The sequence below is a fragment of the Schistocerca cancellata genome, chromosome 1, assembly GCF_023864275.1.
Source record: "Schistocerca cancellata isolate TAMUIC-IGC-003103 chromosome 1, iqSchCanc2.1, whole genome shotgun sequence".
NCBI lineage: Eukaryota > Metazoa > Arthropoda > Insecta > Orthoptera > Acrididae > Schistocerca > Schistocerca cancellata.
Genome location: NC_064626.1, coordinates 440205918 through 440223679, shown reverse-complemented (window position 1 = coordinate 440223679; position 17762 = coordinate 440205918).

The window sequence follows — 17762 nt, the reverse complement described above, 5'->3', positions numbered from 1 at the left end:
GTCCCAAAGGTGTTCTATAGGATTCAGATCAGGACTATGTGCAGGCCAGCCCATTACAGGGATGTTATTGTCATGTAAGCACTCCTCCACAGCCCGACCATCATGAACAGATGCTCGATCGTTCTGAAAAATGCAATCACCATTCTCGAACTGCTCTTCAACAGTGGGAAGGAAGAAGGTGCTTAAAAGATCAATGTAGGCCTGTGCTGTGATAGTGCCACGCACAACAACAAGGAGTGCAAGGCCCTCCTTGAAAAACACAACCACACTATACCACCACCGCCTCCGAATTTTACTGTTGGTACTACACACGCTGGCAGATGACGTTCAGCGGGCATTCGCCATACTCAAACCGTGACATCGGATCGCCGCACAACATTTTTCCACTGTTCAACTGTCGAATGTTTCGATCTTTACACCAAGCGAGGTGGTGTTTGGCATTTAACGGCGTGACGCGTGGCTTGCGAGCAGCCGCTCGACCATGAAATCCAAATTTTCTCATTTTGCGCCCAACTGTCAGTGGATCATGATGAAGATTGGAATTGCTGTGTGGTGGTCAGGATAGATGTCTGCCTATTAAACATTACGACCATCTTCAAATGTCGGTGGTCTCTGTCAGTCAACAGACGAAGTTGTCCTGTACGGATTTGTGCTTTTTACGTGTCCCTTTACGTTTCCACTTCACTATCACATCGGAAGCAGTGGACCTGGGGATGTTTAGGAGTGCGGAATTCTCGCGTACAGACGTTTGAGACAAATGACACCCAAAAACCTGACCACGTTCGAAGACCGTGAGTTCCGCAGAGTGCCATGTTCTACCCTCTCACGATGTCTAATGGCTACTGAGGTCGTTGATATGGAGTACCTGGCAGTAGGTTGCAGCACAATGCATCTAATATGGAAAATAATGTTACTTAAAATCCGTTTTGATTGCAATTTTTTTTATTATTCATATGACCGGTTTCGGTTCATTCAGAACCATCTTCAGATCTGTAAAGATAATTATACTAATTTACTATTTCACGGAAGCACATCTTTTTCATCCTATCTAATCAACATCAAATGTACCAGAACGTACCTGATACACTCCTGGAAATGGAAAAAAGAACACATTGACACCGGTGTGTCAGACCCACCATACTTGATCCGGACACTGCGAGAGGGCTGTACAAGCAATGATCACACGCACGGCACAGCGGACACACCAGGAACCGCGGTGTTGGCCGTCGAATGGCGCTAGCTGCGCAGCATTTGTGCACCGCCGCCGTCAGTGTCAGCCAGTTTGCCGTGGCATACGGAGCTCCATCGCAGTCTTTAACACTGGTAGCGAGGCCGTATAGTAGGCATGCGGGAGGCCGGGTGGACGTACCGCCGAATTGCTCAACACGTGGGGCGTGAGGTCTCCACAGTACATCTATGTTGTCGCCAGTGGTCGGCGGAAGGTGCACGTGCCCGTCGACCTGGGACCGGACCGCAGCGACGCACGGATGCACGCCAAGACCGTAGGATCCTACGCAGTGCCGTAGGGGACCGCACCGCCACTTCCCAGCAAATTAGGGACACTGTTGCTCCTGGGGTATCGGCGAGGACCATTCGCAACCGTCTCCATGAAGCTGGGCTACGGTCCCGCACACCGTTAGGCCGTCTTCCGCTCACGCCCCAACATCGTGCAGCCCGCCTCCAGTGGTGTCGCGACAGGCGTGAATGGAGGGACGAATGGAGACGTGTCGTCTTCAGCGATGAGAGTTGCTTCTGCCTTGGTGCCAATTATGGTCGTATGCGTGTTTGGCGCCGTGCAGGTGAGCGCCACAATCAGGACTGCATACGACCGAGGCACACAGGGCCAACACCCGGCATCATGGTGTGGGGAGCGATCTCCTACACTGGCCGTACACCACTGGTGATCGTCGAGGGGACACTGAATAGTGCACGGTACATCCAAACCGTCATCGAACCCATCGTTCTACCATTCCTAGACCGGCAAGGGAACTTGCTGTTCCAACAGGACAATGCACGTCCGCATGTATCCCGTGCCACCCAACGTGCTCTAGAAGGTGTAAGTCAACTACCCTGGCCAGCCAGATCTCCGGATCTGTCCCCCATTGAGCATGTTTGGGACTGGATGAAGCGTCGTCTCACGAGGTCTGCACGTCCAGCACGAACGCTGGTCCAACTGAGGCGCCAGGTGGAAATGGCATGGCAAGCCGTTCCACAGGACTACATCCAGCATCTCTACGATCGTCTCCATGGGAGAATAGCAGCCTGCATTGCTGCGAAAGGTGGATATACACTGTACTAGTGCCGACATTGTGCATGCTCTGTTGCCTGTGTCTATGTGCCTGTGGTTCTGTCAGTGTGATCATGTGATGTATCTGACCCCAGGAATGTGTCAATAAAGTTTCCCCTTCCTGGGACAATGAATTCACGGTGTTCTTATTTCAATTTCCAGGAGTTTATTTCAGTTACAGGAGTAACCCGTCCAAATCCAGCAACTTTCACATGCTACGTCACATAAAATTGGTTGGCAGAGTGCGCGTCATTTATATTAATTATGACACTATTACCGACAGGTGGCGTCTGGTACATTTGTCACATTCCAATTTCACATACTGTATTCAGTAGATCTTTTTTATATTAAAAATATTTAATTAAAATATGTAGATGTCAAAGTTAAAATCTGTACTTGTCACGATTAAAAAGCAGTAAAGTTATCATTTTTATACGATCTAAAAAGCATAGGGCGATTTATATATCTTTGGTGCTTGTGTGAACTTGTTTTCCTCTACGGTCTGCTTCCGTGGTTCCCGCCATTTTGGTGTTGTGCCGCGGTCCGCTCAGTCGTCTGATGTCCATCGCCGCGGGCAAGGGGTCCGCACAGGAGGGCCCCGTCAACGACGCCAGGCGCTGCACGCGTCTTCCGGCTTCTCCACCGCGCACCATCTCTCATCCCTCGGCCTGGATCTCCACACGCAACATTTGTCGTCTTAGTAGGTCGTCATAAATGCTAAAATAGGCGTTATGATTGAATTCGCTTTGCTCGTTAAGGATTAAATCCGGATCTTTATTTTTGTGGGTGTATATTTCGATCTCTTCCAAAATGTTAAGAAACCGTCCCTTATGAGCTCTATGCAGGATGTCTAAATTGTTTTCAATATTCGTGATTGAGTGCTTTGTCGCAGCCATATGCGCCCCAAAAGCTGTTTTGTTTTGAGAGTAGGTGTGCTCCCTGAATCTGGTTTCAAAGTTCCAACCAGTCTGCCCTATATATTGTTTACAGCAGTCATTACATTTGATCTTATATACACCTGAATCCTGAAATTTATTCCTACTATTACATATTCTATGCCGGAGCTTCAATATTAACGTGTTATTTGTTCGGAACCCTATTTTAACGTCGGATTTACGAAAGCATCTTTCAATTTTGTCAGCAATTCTTCCATTGTAAGTGAGAGCTACATATTTTTTTCTTGTTGTTCCTCTTAACTGCTACTTGACTTTCTTCTGTGTGTTCCATTTGCCTCTTCTTTATCTTCCTATAAATATTCATCACCTGCTTACACGTATATTCGTTCGCTACGGCCACTTGTTTTAAAATACTTAACTCCTTTTCTACTTCCTGTTGGCTTAGTGGCAATCTTAGTAGCCTGTATACCATCGAAGTAAAATATGCCCATTTGTATCGCGGTGGGTGACAAGAGCGCTCATTGATAACTAGATCTGTACACGTAGGTTTTCTGAATATGCTAAATGCATGCTTCCCATCTTTCTTTATTAGTCTTAAATCTAAGTAATCTATACGGTTGTTTTCTTCAAATTCCATAGTGAATCTAATTTTCGGGTGTTGAGAGCTCATTTTTTGTGCTAAGTTTTCGATATCATTTTTATCTCCTTTGTATAATAAAATGGAGTCGTCAACATACTCCTGTAATATACAATTTTCTCAGCGATATTAGGATTTTCATCAAAGAATTTGTTTTCTAAGTGATTTACAAAAATGTCAGCCACCGTCCCAGCTAAACTGTTCCCCATTGCCAGCCCGTCTTTTTGTTGATAAATTTTACCATTGAAAGTAAAGTAATTGAACGACAAGACTTGTTCCAACATTTCCACTAGTTCAATCACTTTCCCCAGTGCCAATTTACCATGAGTGAGGAGATTGTTCTTAATGATCTCAATCGTTTCTTTTAAGGGAATGTTTGTGTACAGATTGGTGATATCCAAAGAAGCTAGTGACGCATTCTGAGGTATAACTACGTCTTTAATTTGCTCGGCTAATTCGTAGCTGTTGCTAATGTTGAAAGTCCGACGATATGTATATGCCGCCTTCAATCTGTTATTTAGCTCTTTATTTAATTTATAACTTGGACTGCTGGTGTTATTAACGATTGGGCGAATCGATTTTTCAACTTTATGGAGCTTTATTTGTGACCGTAATTCGGGGATTCGCGGATTCATTACTTTCAGTTTAAACTTTTCCTCCTCTGTGAATAGAAACACACTGTTATCTATTTGTTTCCTTATTTCTGTTTGAATATGGAAAACGTATGTTTTTGGGGATGCCTGGATACTTTTGATCACATAGTGTACAAGTGGAGGTTAGCAGCGTACATGTGGTATCTGCATTAGGAAAAAACCAATGACGCACCATAATCATTCAATGAAGAGATTATAGGACCCAGTACTAAATCTGATAGTGCAACCATTGTGACTGTATGGTGCCGGACGTGACGCATTGCTGGCGTGGTATCAGGTATGAGTGAAACAAAGGCACTGCTCTTGGCGAGGGGTTAGCCTACTACGTTTGGCACGTAAAATATCGAAGCCGACAGTGTCAAAGGCTTTGCTAAGGTCTAAGAAGCACATGATGGTTGGTTGGTTGTTTTGGGGAAGGAGACCAGACAGCGAGGTCATCGGTCACATCAGATTAGGGAAGGACAGGGAAGGAAGTCGACCGTTCCCTTTGAAAGGAACCATTCCGTCATTTGCCTGGAGCGATTTAGGGAAATCACGGAAAACCTAAATCAGGATGGCAAGACACGGGATTGAACCGTCGTCCTCCCGAATGCGAGTCCAGTGTCTAACCACTGCCCCACCTCGCTCGGTGAAGCACATGACTATCGTTTCTTGTGCATCCGTGGCGGACTTCAGATCATCTCTTACCTTCATTAACGCAGAAGTTGTGCTCCTATATTTGTAGAAATCTTGTCGGAGTTCGTGTATTAGTTATTATGTTAGGTAGTCTGTTAGGCAGTCATGGACAATATACTCGAAGGCTTTGGATAGTGCAGGATGAAAGCAAATATTTCGGTAACCAGAGAGTGTTTCAGCAACGTCCTTTTTACGTAGTGGCTTAACCAAACCCTATTTCTAGGCCTCGGGCAAAACAGTTGCCGTTAAGGACTGGTTGAAAATATCTGTTGTAGTGGGCAGCAGTGGGTCAACAAAAAACTTCATCATTTGGACTGGGATGTCATCACATCCAGAATGTCTTGATCTGATTCACGTGGTGGCCTTTTTGATTGTATTGCAAGTAAAAAGCTTTAGACAGAATTTCTCGTGGCTACAGTCGTTTACCACTCAAGAAGTAGTCAGTGTGTCTCAGTTTTGTTTGTGGTTCAGCTGAGTTGGTAGGTAATGTGAAGTACAGGTTCAGTTCTTCGGCTGGGACAGTTGAATCAGCTGCAGCTTTTACTTTGTCTTTATCTAGACCTTGATAGATTTTCTGCAGGACAGTTTGCCTATTTGTATTAACGGATAATATATTGGCCTGCCTGAGTTTGGCATTTCTCCCAGCTTTACTGACTCTATTCTGCCTCTGCTTGTAGATAATATGATTTTCAGGCATGAAGGCAGTTTGTATGTCTGATGTGAAGCATCTCTGAAATTCATGAGCTGTTTTCGTTCCTCAGATAGCAAAGGTGCAGAATTTCGTTTCACATGTTCGGTCTTTAGGGCAGCATATCCATAAAGATTTTCTTTTATGCTCGAGAAAGGAATAGAAGTAATCTCCCAAACTATTTCCTGCATTTCAGTTGCATTTTAGATAAATTAACGCATTCGAAATCACGGTATGCAGTAATGTGTGGTTTTTTTCAGGGACATTCTAGCGAGTAAGTCATTGGAGTTATGTCATGGGCCGGCATTTCACGTGGAATATGTGAGAGGTACAAAATACCGTGGGGATTTCGTTGTAAATATTTTTATGAGAGTGTGAGTACTGCTCGACTGATCGCTAGGAGCAAGCTGAAGTAGCGATATCTTTGAAGAAGAAAGCATTCGGTTTTATCTTACACTGGAACTACTATTGCACAGAAAATTGTGTTAGTGCCACCAGCTATAATTATATGCTGGTGCGTCGATTAGAGACTTGAAAGAGGAGTTCCGAAACGGGCAAAGGCTCCTACTTCAGGAGGTTATTAGAGAACACATCATGCTGTGAACCTTGCGTAATGGGTTTTTCATACACTAGACGACGAAAATCGATATGCAGTACATTATGAATAGTCCCGGTTAGTAAGCTGAATTTTGAACCGCGTAGCAAGATATTTGAACCCGATAATGGAGATCGGATAACGTAAAGGTTGTGTAGGTAACGCAAACAATTTAGTTTATATCAACGGAGGCAAATTTTACTTACAGAAACAACGAGACAATGGAAAGTACTGTTCCTAGATACATTCGAGAAGGTAGTGCACGAGGCGGATACAATCAAAGCGGAGTTGCGGTATGATGTGTAGCGAGAGACGCGTCTTGATTAAATTCCACGAGGAGCGCGTCGCTGCAATTAGGATGGCGCGGCGCGGGACGTCCGCGTGCGCAGCTGCCGCAGACAATGGCGGGCGCCCCTGACAAGCAGCACTTGACTCCCAGCAGGTTGTCTGGCGCGGGTGCCTGCTTCATCACCGGCGCGTGGGGTACATTCGACTCTGAATCTCTACCTAGCCAACTGACTGATTCGATAAAGCGCTGATAACGTATTTCGTACAAAAGACCATTTTGATTTGGTGTACAGGTAATCCGCCACGTATCACGTATTACTTGATTTATTTGAGGTTAGAGACCTAACAAACATGGGTGTGAAGCGCTGTAAGCTGATTGGGGAGTGAAAAGGTACTGGAACCACAAACAAAGTGTACTAGCAAAGTAATCAATTAGTAAAACTAGCTGAGCACCTGGCATTTCCCGGGTATGTATTTCCAACAATCCTCTATCAATTCATCTCATCCTTCCCCTTCTTTCTGTGGAGTTCATTCTTCTCCCCTCTCAATCCATCTCTTCCTATCCCTCTCTCTGCTCATGTAGTAGAAGCCCCTCTCTCAGACCATCTTCTCCTGCCCTTGTCTCTCTACTTCACCTCATGCCTCATCACTCTGTCCCTCTCCTCCTCTTTCCTCCATCACCTCCCCTCTCTCTGTCCATCTCATCTCATCCCCTCCCTGTTCTTTGTCCATTTCTTCCTCTCCCTCTCTGTCCATCTCCCCCTTCCTCTCTCTCTGCCCATTTTATCCTCCCCATGGCCTCTGTCCATTTCCCCTTCTTTCTTTTCTCTGACCCTCTCCTTTTCTCCTCTGTATCTTTACATTTCACACTCCTTCTGTCTCTGTCCTGCACCTCCTCCGACCTATTATCTCCTCCCCCCATCTCACCATATCCTGCCCCCTTCCATGTTATCATCAACACCTCAGTAGGAAGCTAGTGGTTCTTAACCCCACAGTATTTCTTTGCGGATAGTAATTAATATGCATACCACTTTTGGGTGAAATCATTCCAGAGGTTCGTGATGCACTTTTTATCCATGATTCTTCGTGAGTGCATACATGTCAAATATATTTCACATGTATTTAACATATTTCACAAGCATTTGTACACATATTTTACCTGTGTCTCTAGCGAATTTCGTCCAACAGTTTTATTTTCACACAGCTCAATGTTCATGACACTGTATATCCTGAACTGTGTGTCCTATAATCACTTTTGCAGATATATCTAGAGGTGTATGTGGCTACACTCTGCGAAATGTGTTGTGAATAGAGTTAGTAGTAAAGCAGTAATAAATTAAAATGTCATGCATGGCACAGTAGGTTTTCATGCATCTTAACATTTTTGACTTCGTACTTCCTCAAATATGGTCCTGTAATGGTATATTTCTGTTGGTACATTCTGTGCTATATGTGAGTAGTGTCTGCAAAATGTGTCACGAATACAGTTAGTTGTAAAAGTAATGAACTGAGACGCTATGCCTCATGCGACAGTTTTACAATATGAACAGCGAAAAATGTAGGGCTCGACAAATACTTTTGCTTTGACTATTTTGTGTGGATTATCAGCAAGAATTTCTTAAGGGTTTGAAAATGTGTGTAAAGATTGTTGCTAGTCATTAAGTGATCTCGTTCTCAAGTTCTGGTTGAATTATGTATAGGTATTCACGCGTAATGGGCTACACTGCTTTTTCATCCACATCCCCACTCCCGTGATAGGTCGGTAGTGTTTACCGTTCAGTGATTCCTTTCAGTCAGTAAGTGATACGTGTACCAGTTTTGTGAAAAGTTTGTCGCTAGTCACTAAGTGAGCTCGTTCTCAAACTGTGGTTGAATGATGTGTGGGTATTCACGCGTAATGGGCTACACATCCTCACGCCCATGACTGGTCGGTAGTGCTTACCGTCACAGCGATTCTTTTCAGATAATAAGTGTTAAGTGTACCAATTTTGATTTTAGATCATCCCAGTGGTTCAAAAATTGCACTAAGCATTATGAGGCTTAACATTTGAGGTCATCAGTACCCTAGAACTCAGAACTACTTAAGCCTAACTAACCTAAGGACATCACACACATCCATGCCCGAGACAGGATTCGAATCTGAGATCGTAGCAGCAGCGCGGTTTTGGACTGAAGCGTCTAGAACCGCTCGGCCACAACGGCCGGCCGGCCCAGTGGTTTCGGAGGATATGTGAAACATACATATATTGTTATAATATGTATGGGTTATTAAACTTCTTACAAGAGAAAACATACAGTTAAATGTACGATAACTAGAACTACGACTGTCGCCCCATGGTGGAAGGTCAAAATAAGTATTTCAAGTGCTAAGCAGTAGCTACAAAACTTAAACGCTCTACGGCGTTGCTGGTTAACAGATTATTGAATAAATTCAGCTTATTATACTTAACAAATGTACAAATACCTCAAAGTTCGATGATAAGAGTTTTTCACGGCGGTGAAAATAATTTAAAGTTTTAAGTAGTTGCAGCACAAGTACTCAAAAAGAGTTGCAGGGTAAGACCACCCAAATTTGTTATTAGCAACTGCACAAACGCCTTATGGCTTCATGAAAAGTATCTACAATGGCGAAGCCATTTCAATTAATACGATTTTACATACAATTTGCATTAAAGAAAGTGTTTCCTCAGCATATGACCACTTTACCGGTGGCACAGACCAAACATAAGTGGACAGGATTAATCTTCAAGAAATCTCGACAGCATTTACGACAACACTGGAGTAACAGAATTAACGGTTAGCGGCCATGTAACTGCCGTACAGTTGACGAACGTGCTTCATGATTTACGGAAGTCCGTAACCATCTTCGAAAATCTTGAGCATTATACAGACAGCTTTACAGTGCGATGGTTGAGCCAAACATTACGTTAAGTTTACATGAAAGTCCTCCTAGAATGTTGACGCTTAGATTTACTCAAACGGTTTGAGAAGAAATCAGTTTCATTAAACCATTTACTGTAGTACAAGTTTATATGCCAACTAGCTCTGCAGATGACGAAGAAACTAATGAAATGTATGATGAGATAAAAGAAATTATTCAGGTAGTGAAGGGAGACGAAAATTTAATAGTCATGGATGACTGGAATTCGATAGTAGGGAAAGGAAGAGAAGGAAACGTAGTAGGTGAATATGGATTGGGGGTAGGAAATGAAAGAGGAAGCCGCCTGGTAGAATTTTGCACAGGGCATAACTTGATCATAGCTAACACTTGGTTCAAGAATCGTGAAAGAAGACTGTATTCATGGAAGAAGCCTGGAGGTACTAGACGGTATGAGATTGATTATACGAGGGTTGCCCAGTAAATAATGCCCCATATTTTTTTTCTCCGAAATAAAAAATATTAGAAATGTGACACTTTAGGTGCGAGTTATTTGAAGTTTCCCGCGTGTGTACGCAAAGTTTCAATTTCCTCCGACAGAGAGCGGTGGTGTAGGAATGTTCTAAAATGGCGTCTGCAGGTGACATCCGTCATAAACAACGTGCAGTGATTGAATTTCTCGTAGCAGAGGAAGAAACCGTGGGCAATATTCATAAACGCTTGTGCAAAGTCTACGGAACATCTGCAGTCGATAGGAGTACTGTTGGTCGCTGGGCACAGAGGGTGAAAGCATCAGAGGGCGGTGCTGCGGAGCTCCGAGATTTGCCGCGGTCGGGAAGGCCTCCCACGGCTGTCACGCCTGACATGTTGCAGCGGGCTGATGTTCTCATTCGACGGGATCGACGCATTACGACTCGACAATTGGCACTGGAGTTGTCAGTAAGCAAAGAAAGTGTGGATGTGATTATCAATCAGCTTGGATACTCAAAAGTGTGTGCAAGATGGGTTCCTCGGTGTCTTACTGTCGATCACAAATCCCAAAGAAAAGACATTTCTTTCGATTTGTTGCGACGCTTTCACGTTGACGGGGAGGCCTTTTTGTCACGGATTGTGACAGGTGATGAAACTTGGGTGCATCATTTTGAGCCCGAAACAAAAAGACAATCGATGGAATGGCGTCATGCTTATTCTCCACAGAAGAAAAAATTCAAAACAGTTCCTTCAGCCGGAAAAGTCATGATGACTGTGTTTTGGGATTGCGAGGGCGTAATTCTCATTGATGTGATGCCAAAAGGCAGTACCATAAATTCAGAGGCTTATGTCAAAACATTAGACAAACTTAAGCAGCGCTTCCGGCGCCTTGGGCGTCATGTTAACCCACAGGATGTTTTGATTCAGCATGATAACGCTCGTCCTCACACAAGTTTGAGGACTTGTGAACACATCGCGAAACTGGGTTGGATAGTGTTACCCCATCCACCCTACAGCCCCGATTTGGCTCCTTCAGACTTTCACTTGTTTGGGCCAATGAAGAATTTCATTCGTGGAAGACGTTTTGCCGATGACGAAGAAGTGATTCACGAAGTGACAACGTGGCTCCGTAGGCAGAGTACAGATTTTTACCGGCAGGGAATACACGCTCTTGTGTCTCGCTGGAAAAAGGCCGTCGAACTTGAAGGAGATTATGTGGAAAAATAAAGCAAGTAGACAAAACATCAGTCTTTCACATATGTAAATTTGATTGTTGTGGAATAAATACTTCTGGAGAAAAAAAAATGGGGCATTATTTACTGAGCAACCCTCGTATAATGGTAAGACAGAGATTTAGGAACCAGGTTTTAAATTGCAAGGCTTTTCCAGGGGCAGATGTTGACTCTGACCACAAACTATTGTTTATGAACTGTAGATTAAAACTGCAAAAAGGTGGGAATTTAAGGAGATGGGACCTGGGTAAACTAACCAAGCGGTTGTACAGAGTTTCACGGAGAGCATAAGAGAACCATAGACACGAATGCGGGAAAGAAATACTGTATAAGATGAATGGGTAGCTTTGAGGGATGAAATATTGAAAGCTGCAGAGGATCACGTAGGTAAAAAGACGAGGGCTAGTAGAAATCCTTGGGTAACAGAAGAAATACTGAATTTAGTTGTTGAAAGGAGAAAATATAAAAATGCAGTTAATGAAACAGGCAAACAGGAATACAAACGTCTCAAAAATGTTATCGACAGGAAGTGCAAAACGGCTAAGCAGGCATGGCTAGAGGACATACGTAAGGATATAGAGGCTTATCTCACTAGGCGTAAGATAGATACTGCCTACAGGAAAACTAAAGAGACCTTTGGAGAAAAGGGAACCACTTATATGAATATCAAGATCTCACATGGAAACTTAGTTCTAAGCAAAGAAGGGAAAGCAGAAAGGTGGAAGGAGTATATAGAGGGTCTATATAAGGGCGATGTACTTGAGGACAATATTATGGATATAGAAGAGGATGTGGATGAAAATGAAATGAGAGATATGATATTGCGTGAAGGCTTTGACAGAGCACTGCAAGACCTAAGCCGAAACAAGGCCCAGGAAATAGACAACATTCCATTAAAACTACTGATAGCCTTGGGAGAGCCAGTCGTGAGAAAACTCTATCACCTGGTGAACAAGATGTATGAGACCGGCAGTCTGGAACCGCGTGACCGCTCCGGTCGCAGGTTCGAATCCTGCCACGGGCATGGATGTGTGTGATGTCCTTAGGTTAGTTAGGTTTAATTAGTTCTAAGTTCTAGGCGACTGATGACCTCAGAAGTTAAGTCGCATAGTGCTCAGAGCCATTTGAACCATTTTATGAGACCGGAGAAATACCCTCCGACTTCAAGAAGAAGAATTTCAATCCCAAAGAAAGCAGATGTTGAGAGATGTGAAAATTACGGAACTATCAGCTTAGTAAGTCACGGCTGCAAAATACTAACGCGAATTATTTACAGACGAATGGAAAAACTGGTAGAAGCCGAACTCGGGGAAGATCAGTTTGGATTCCGTAGAAATATTGGAACACGGAAGGCAATACTGACCAGATGACTTATCTTAGAAGATAGATTAAGGAAAGCATTTGTTGACTTATAGAAAGCATTTGACACTGTTGACTGGAATACTCTCTTTCACATTCTGAAGGTGGCAGGGTTCAAATATAGGGAGCGAAAGGCTATTTACAATTTGTACAGAAACCAGATGGCAGTTATAAGAATAGAGGGACATGGAAAGGAAGCAGTGGTTGGGAAGGGTATAAGACAGTGTTGTAGCCTCTCCCCGATGTTTTTCAATCTGTATATTGAATAAGCAGTAAAGGAAACAAAAGAAAAATTCGGAGTAGGTATTAAAATCCATGGAGAAGAGATAATGACTTTGAGGTTTCCCGATGACATTGTAATTCTGTCAGAGACAGCAAAGGACTTGGAAGAGCAGTTAAACGGAATGGACAGTGTCTTGAAAGGAGGATATAAGATGAACATCAACAAAAGCAAAACTAGGATAATGGAATGTAGTCGAATTAAGTCGAGTGATGCTGATGGAATTAGATTAGGAAATGAGACACTTAAAGTAATTAAGGAGTTTTGCTATTTGGGGAGCAAAGTAATTGATGATGGTCGAAGTAGAGAGGATATAAAATGTAGATTAGCAATGGCAAGGAACGCGTTTCTGAAGAAGAGAAATCTGTTAACATCGAGTATAGATTTAAGTGTAAGGTAGTCGTTTCTGAAAAAGTTTTTAGTGAGTTAGCCATGTATGGAAGTGAAACGTGGGCGATGAATAGTTTAGAGAAGAAGAGAATAGAAGCTTTCGAAATGTGGTGCTACAGAAGAATGCTGAAGATTAGATGGGTAGATCACATAACTAATGAGGAGGTACTGAATAGAATTGGGGAGAAGAGGCACAACTTGACTAGAAGAAGGGGATCGGTTGGTAGGACATGTTCTGAGGCATCAAGCGATTTTGTATTGGAGGGCAGCGTGGAGGGTAACAATCGTAGAGGGAGACCAAGAAATGAATACACGAAGCATATTCAGAAAGGTGTAGTTTGCAGTAGGTACTGGGAGATGAAGAAGCTTGCACAATATAGAGTAGCATGGAGAGGTGCATCAAACTAGTCTCAGGACTGAAGACTACAACAACAACAATTCAGCTACGATTGAATAACAAAACAATAATCCTAGTGAAGAACTTAATTTCAGAGGTTTCTGGGACGCAAAGAGCGGCAACAGCTGACCAGATATACAGACGGAACCAACAAGGCCAAGAAGAAAAAAAGAAATATTCAAAGAACAAGATAATTATTACACAGGTAAGTTGTTCGGAAAATACAAAATAACAAGTTAAGTGATGTAACCGTAATCAGCCGGCCAGCTGACTTGCCAAACTAGACATCTTTTCCATAGGTTTACGAGTGACTTCCCCAGCGGTCTAGAGGCAAGCTCGGCTTATGGAGACGCGCAGATCGGACGTGCTGTGTGTTTGACCCTGCAGAGCGCGTGCGCTTTTGTTTAGTTTCAGCGGCCGTCACTTACATGTCTTTTATGTTTACTAGAACCATGTCCGACGTTTTTGAAAATCCACGTTGCTATTAATCTGCAGTGATTATATCCGGCCGAAGGCCCTGGAAGTGGAACTCTTCCTATACGACTTAGCTACGATCTCAGCTTCCGATATTTTGGGCTGTACGATGTCCGTCAAAAATGCAGCATGCGAATGAGTGAGTACTTCGTGACACCAGTCATTAAACACGCTTTTGTTATGCCGACAACAATGTCTGCGTGATCACTGTCGACCACACTGGCTTGGGCATTCACACCATACGAGTTTTTGTGCTACCAGTGCACCCTGTGCACATTTACATGGTCTAACTGCCGAACGCTGGGTCCAATTCCCAGCGTACCCCGTTCTCTCCGTTAGCAGCTGTCGTTTCATCTACATATCAGCCGGTGCCGCGTCATCGTTATATACGACGGCAATTCCAAGAGGGTTTCAGGACGTGGCAAAGAAGGTGATCTCAGATTTGTGTGTCTTCAGCGATGCATCACACAACTGTCGGCCATTATCGTGGCACCTCCGACTCCGACGTCGGTTTTACCGATTACCAACGCATCGGCGCTTTCTCCTCCCGCTGACCACGTACCAGTATCCCTCCGAGCTGGCACAGATAACGTCAGGGTCACCACCTCATATTCGCAAGCTGACGCGACTCCAGCGACACTACCTACAGCGACTGCTACGGATCCCCTGCCGGCCGATGATAAGGACGTCACATCCCTTATCGTCCCCGCGACAGCATTCCTCCCAGACCGCCATGACTACATTGTGACAAAGCTGGATGGACATGCAAACAATGTGCACCTAAATGAGGCAAGAAGAGGCGTCGTAAGGTTTCAGAACAACTCACCTCTCCTGAGGTCCCAGAGGCCGTCTGGACCAATGAGGCCTCGAAGAAACTGCACAACGCCAAGAGCGATGACAACGCGACGATATCTACTCCCTGGTCTCCCCCAGGTGCGCCTGCAATGATGGACTCTTCCATTACTACTGCTGCCGAGACATCCTCTGCTCCTACGTATGGGGTAGACCTCATGAACGCCACAACAATACTGTCATCGATGACTTGGAGTGAAGACGTCGACGATGCCGAAATACTAAATGTCTTTTTTCCAAAGATGTTTCACAGAGGAAGACTGCACTGTCGTTCCTTCTCTACATTGTCGCACAGATGACAAAATGGTAGATATCGAAATAGACGACAGAGGGATAGAGAAACAATTAAAATCGCTCAAAAGAGGAAAGGCCGCTGCACCTGATGGGATACCAGTTCGATTTTACACAGAGTACGCGAAGGAACTTGCCCCCCTTCTTGCAGTGGTGTACCGTAGGTCTCAAGAAGAGCGTAGCGTTCCAAAGGATTGGAAAAGGGCACAGGTCATCCCCGTATTCAAGAAGGTACGTCGAACAGATGTGCAGAACTATAAACCTATATCTCTAACGTCGATCAGTTGTAGAATTTTGGTACACGTATTATGTTCGAGTATAATGACTTTTCTGGAGACTAGAAATCTACACTGTAGGAATCAGCATGGCCTTGGGAAAAGACGGTCGTGTGAAACCCAGCTCGCGCTATTCGTCCACGAGACTCAGAGGGCCATAGACACGGGTTCACGGGTACATGCTGTGCTTCTTGACTTCCGCAAGGCGTTCGATACAGTTCCCCTCAGTCGTTTAATGAACAAAGTAAGAGCATATGGACTATCAGACCAATTGTGTGATTGTATTGAAGAGTTCCTAGATAACAGAACGCAGCATGTCATTGTCAATGGAGAGAAGTCTTTCGAAGTAAGAGTGATTTCAGGTGTGCCGCAGGGTAGGTGTCATGGGACCGTTGCTATTCACAATATACATAAATGACCTTGTGGATGACATCGGAAGTTCACTGAGGCTTTTTCCAGATGATGCTATGGTGTATCGAGAGATTGTAACAATGGAAAATTGTACTGAAATGCAGGAAGATCTGCAGCGAATTGACGCATGGTGCAGGGAATGGCAATTGAATCTCAATGTGGACAAGTGTAATGTGCTGCGAATACACAGAAAAATAGATCATTTAGCTACAAAATAGCAGGTCAGCAACTGGAACCAGTTAATGCCATAAATTATCTGGGAGTACGCATTACGAGTGGTTTAAATTGGAATGACCATATAAAGTTGATCGTCGGTAAAGCAGATGCCACACTGAGATTCATTGGAAGAATCCTAAAGAAGTGCAATCCGAAAACAAAGGAAGTAGGCTACAGTTCGCTTGCTCGCCCACTGCTTGAATACTGCTCAGCAGTGTGGGATCCGTACAAGATAGCGTTGATAGAAGAGATAGAGAAGATCCAACGGAGAGCAGCGCGCTTCGTTACAGGATAATTTAGTAATCGCGAAAGCGTTACGGAGGTGATAAATAAACTCCAGTGGAAGACTCTGCAGGATAGACGCTCAGTACCTCGGTACGGGCTTTTGTTAAAGTTTCGAGAAGATATCTTCACCGAAGAGTCAAGCAGTATATTGCTCCCTCCTACGTATATCTCGCGAAGAGACCATGAGGATAAAGTCAGAGAGATTAGAGCCCACACAGAAGCATACCGACAATCCTTTTTTCCACGAACAATACGAGACTGGAATAGAAGGGAGAACCGATAGAGGTACTCAAGGTACCCTCCGCCACACACCGTCAGGTGGCTTGCGGAGTATGGATGTAGATGTAGATTTAGATGATCCCAACCACTTCCTTGGGCGAAGTTACCCCAGACGGAGACTTAGTTATGTCGAAGCTAACGCCGTCATGTGGCGCATGGCACTGCACGCTGCTTGTTCACCCCTCTTTACCCTCTACGGAGGAGCTCGACTCCAAACATACGAAACATTAACGATCAACACTAGCAACATTGGCTCCCGAATGGAAATTGCTGCGAGAGAGGATATGGGCGTTGTATATCGACATCGCACTACTACAGTAAGTACACTTGGCCACACTTCCGGACGTTACGGGCTGTAACACTTATACTTCCCCAGGCACCCCACTGTGACGTGGCGTAGCTATCTGTGCCCGATAGCGCATCCCCTTGGCTGACGTCACATACCTTCCATCCGCCAGAGGCATGGCGGTGATCTTCATGGGGAAACATAATGTCAACATTTGTGCTCCGTCAGTCTCCTTCTGCAGACACGACAGAGTATGCCTCTGCTCAGAGAAAATCGGCCTTTATTTCTTGGGCGTGGTGACCATTACTTGCTTGGGTGCGATTTTAATTGTGTCCCACGCACTAAGAATCAAACTGCCCACAGAAAGACTTGTCAAGAACTGCGTTTTGTCGTCAATGATACGTTGCTTCGCGATATTTCCGAAGTTCGGCACGGAAACGCGCCAGGAAGTACCTAACAGGTGGTCACTCTGCAAGCGGCCCTGACGTGGTTTAAATCTCTCGGGAACTCACACCTGCACTACAAGATGCAGAATTCTGGTTCTTGGATTTTGCAGACCAGTTTGTCTACGCCTCAATCTGCTACAAGTGGTTTGGCTCATTCGTACACTGTGGAATTGAAACACCTCCAGTGATCCCGAATGTCTTCAACGCATTACTGAGACATG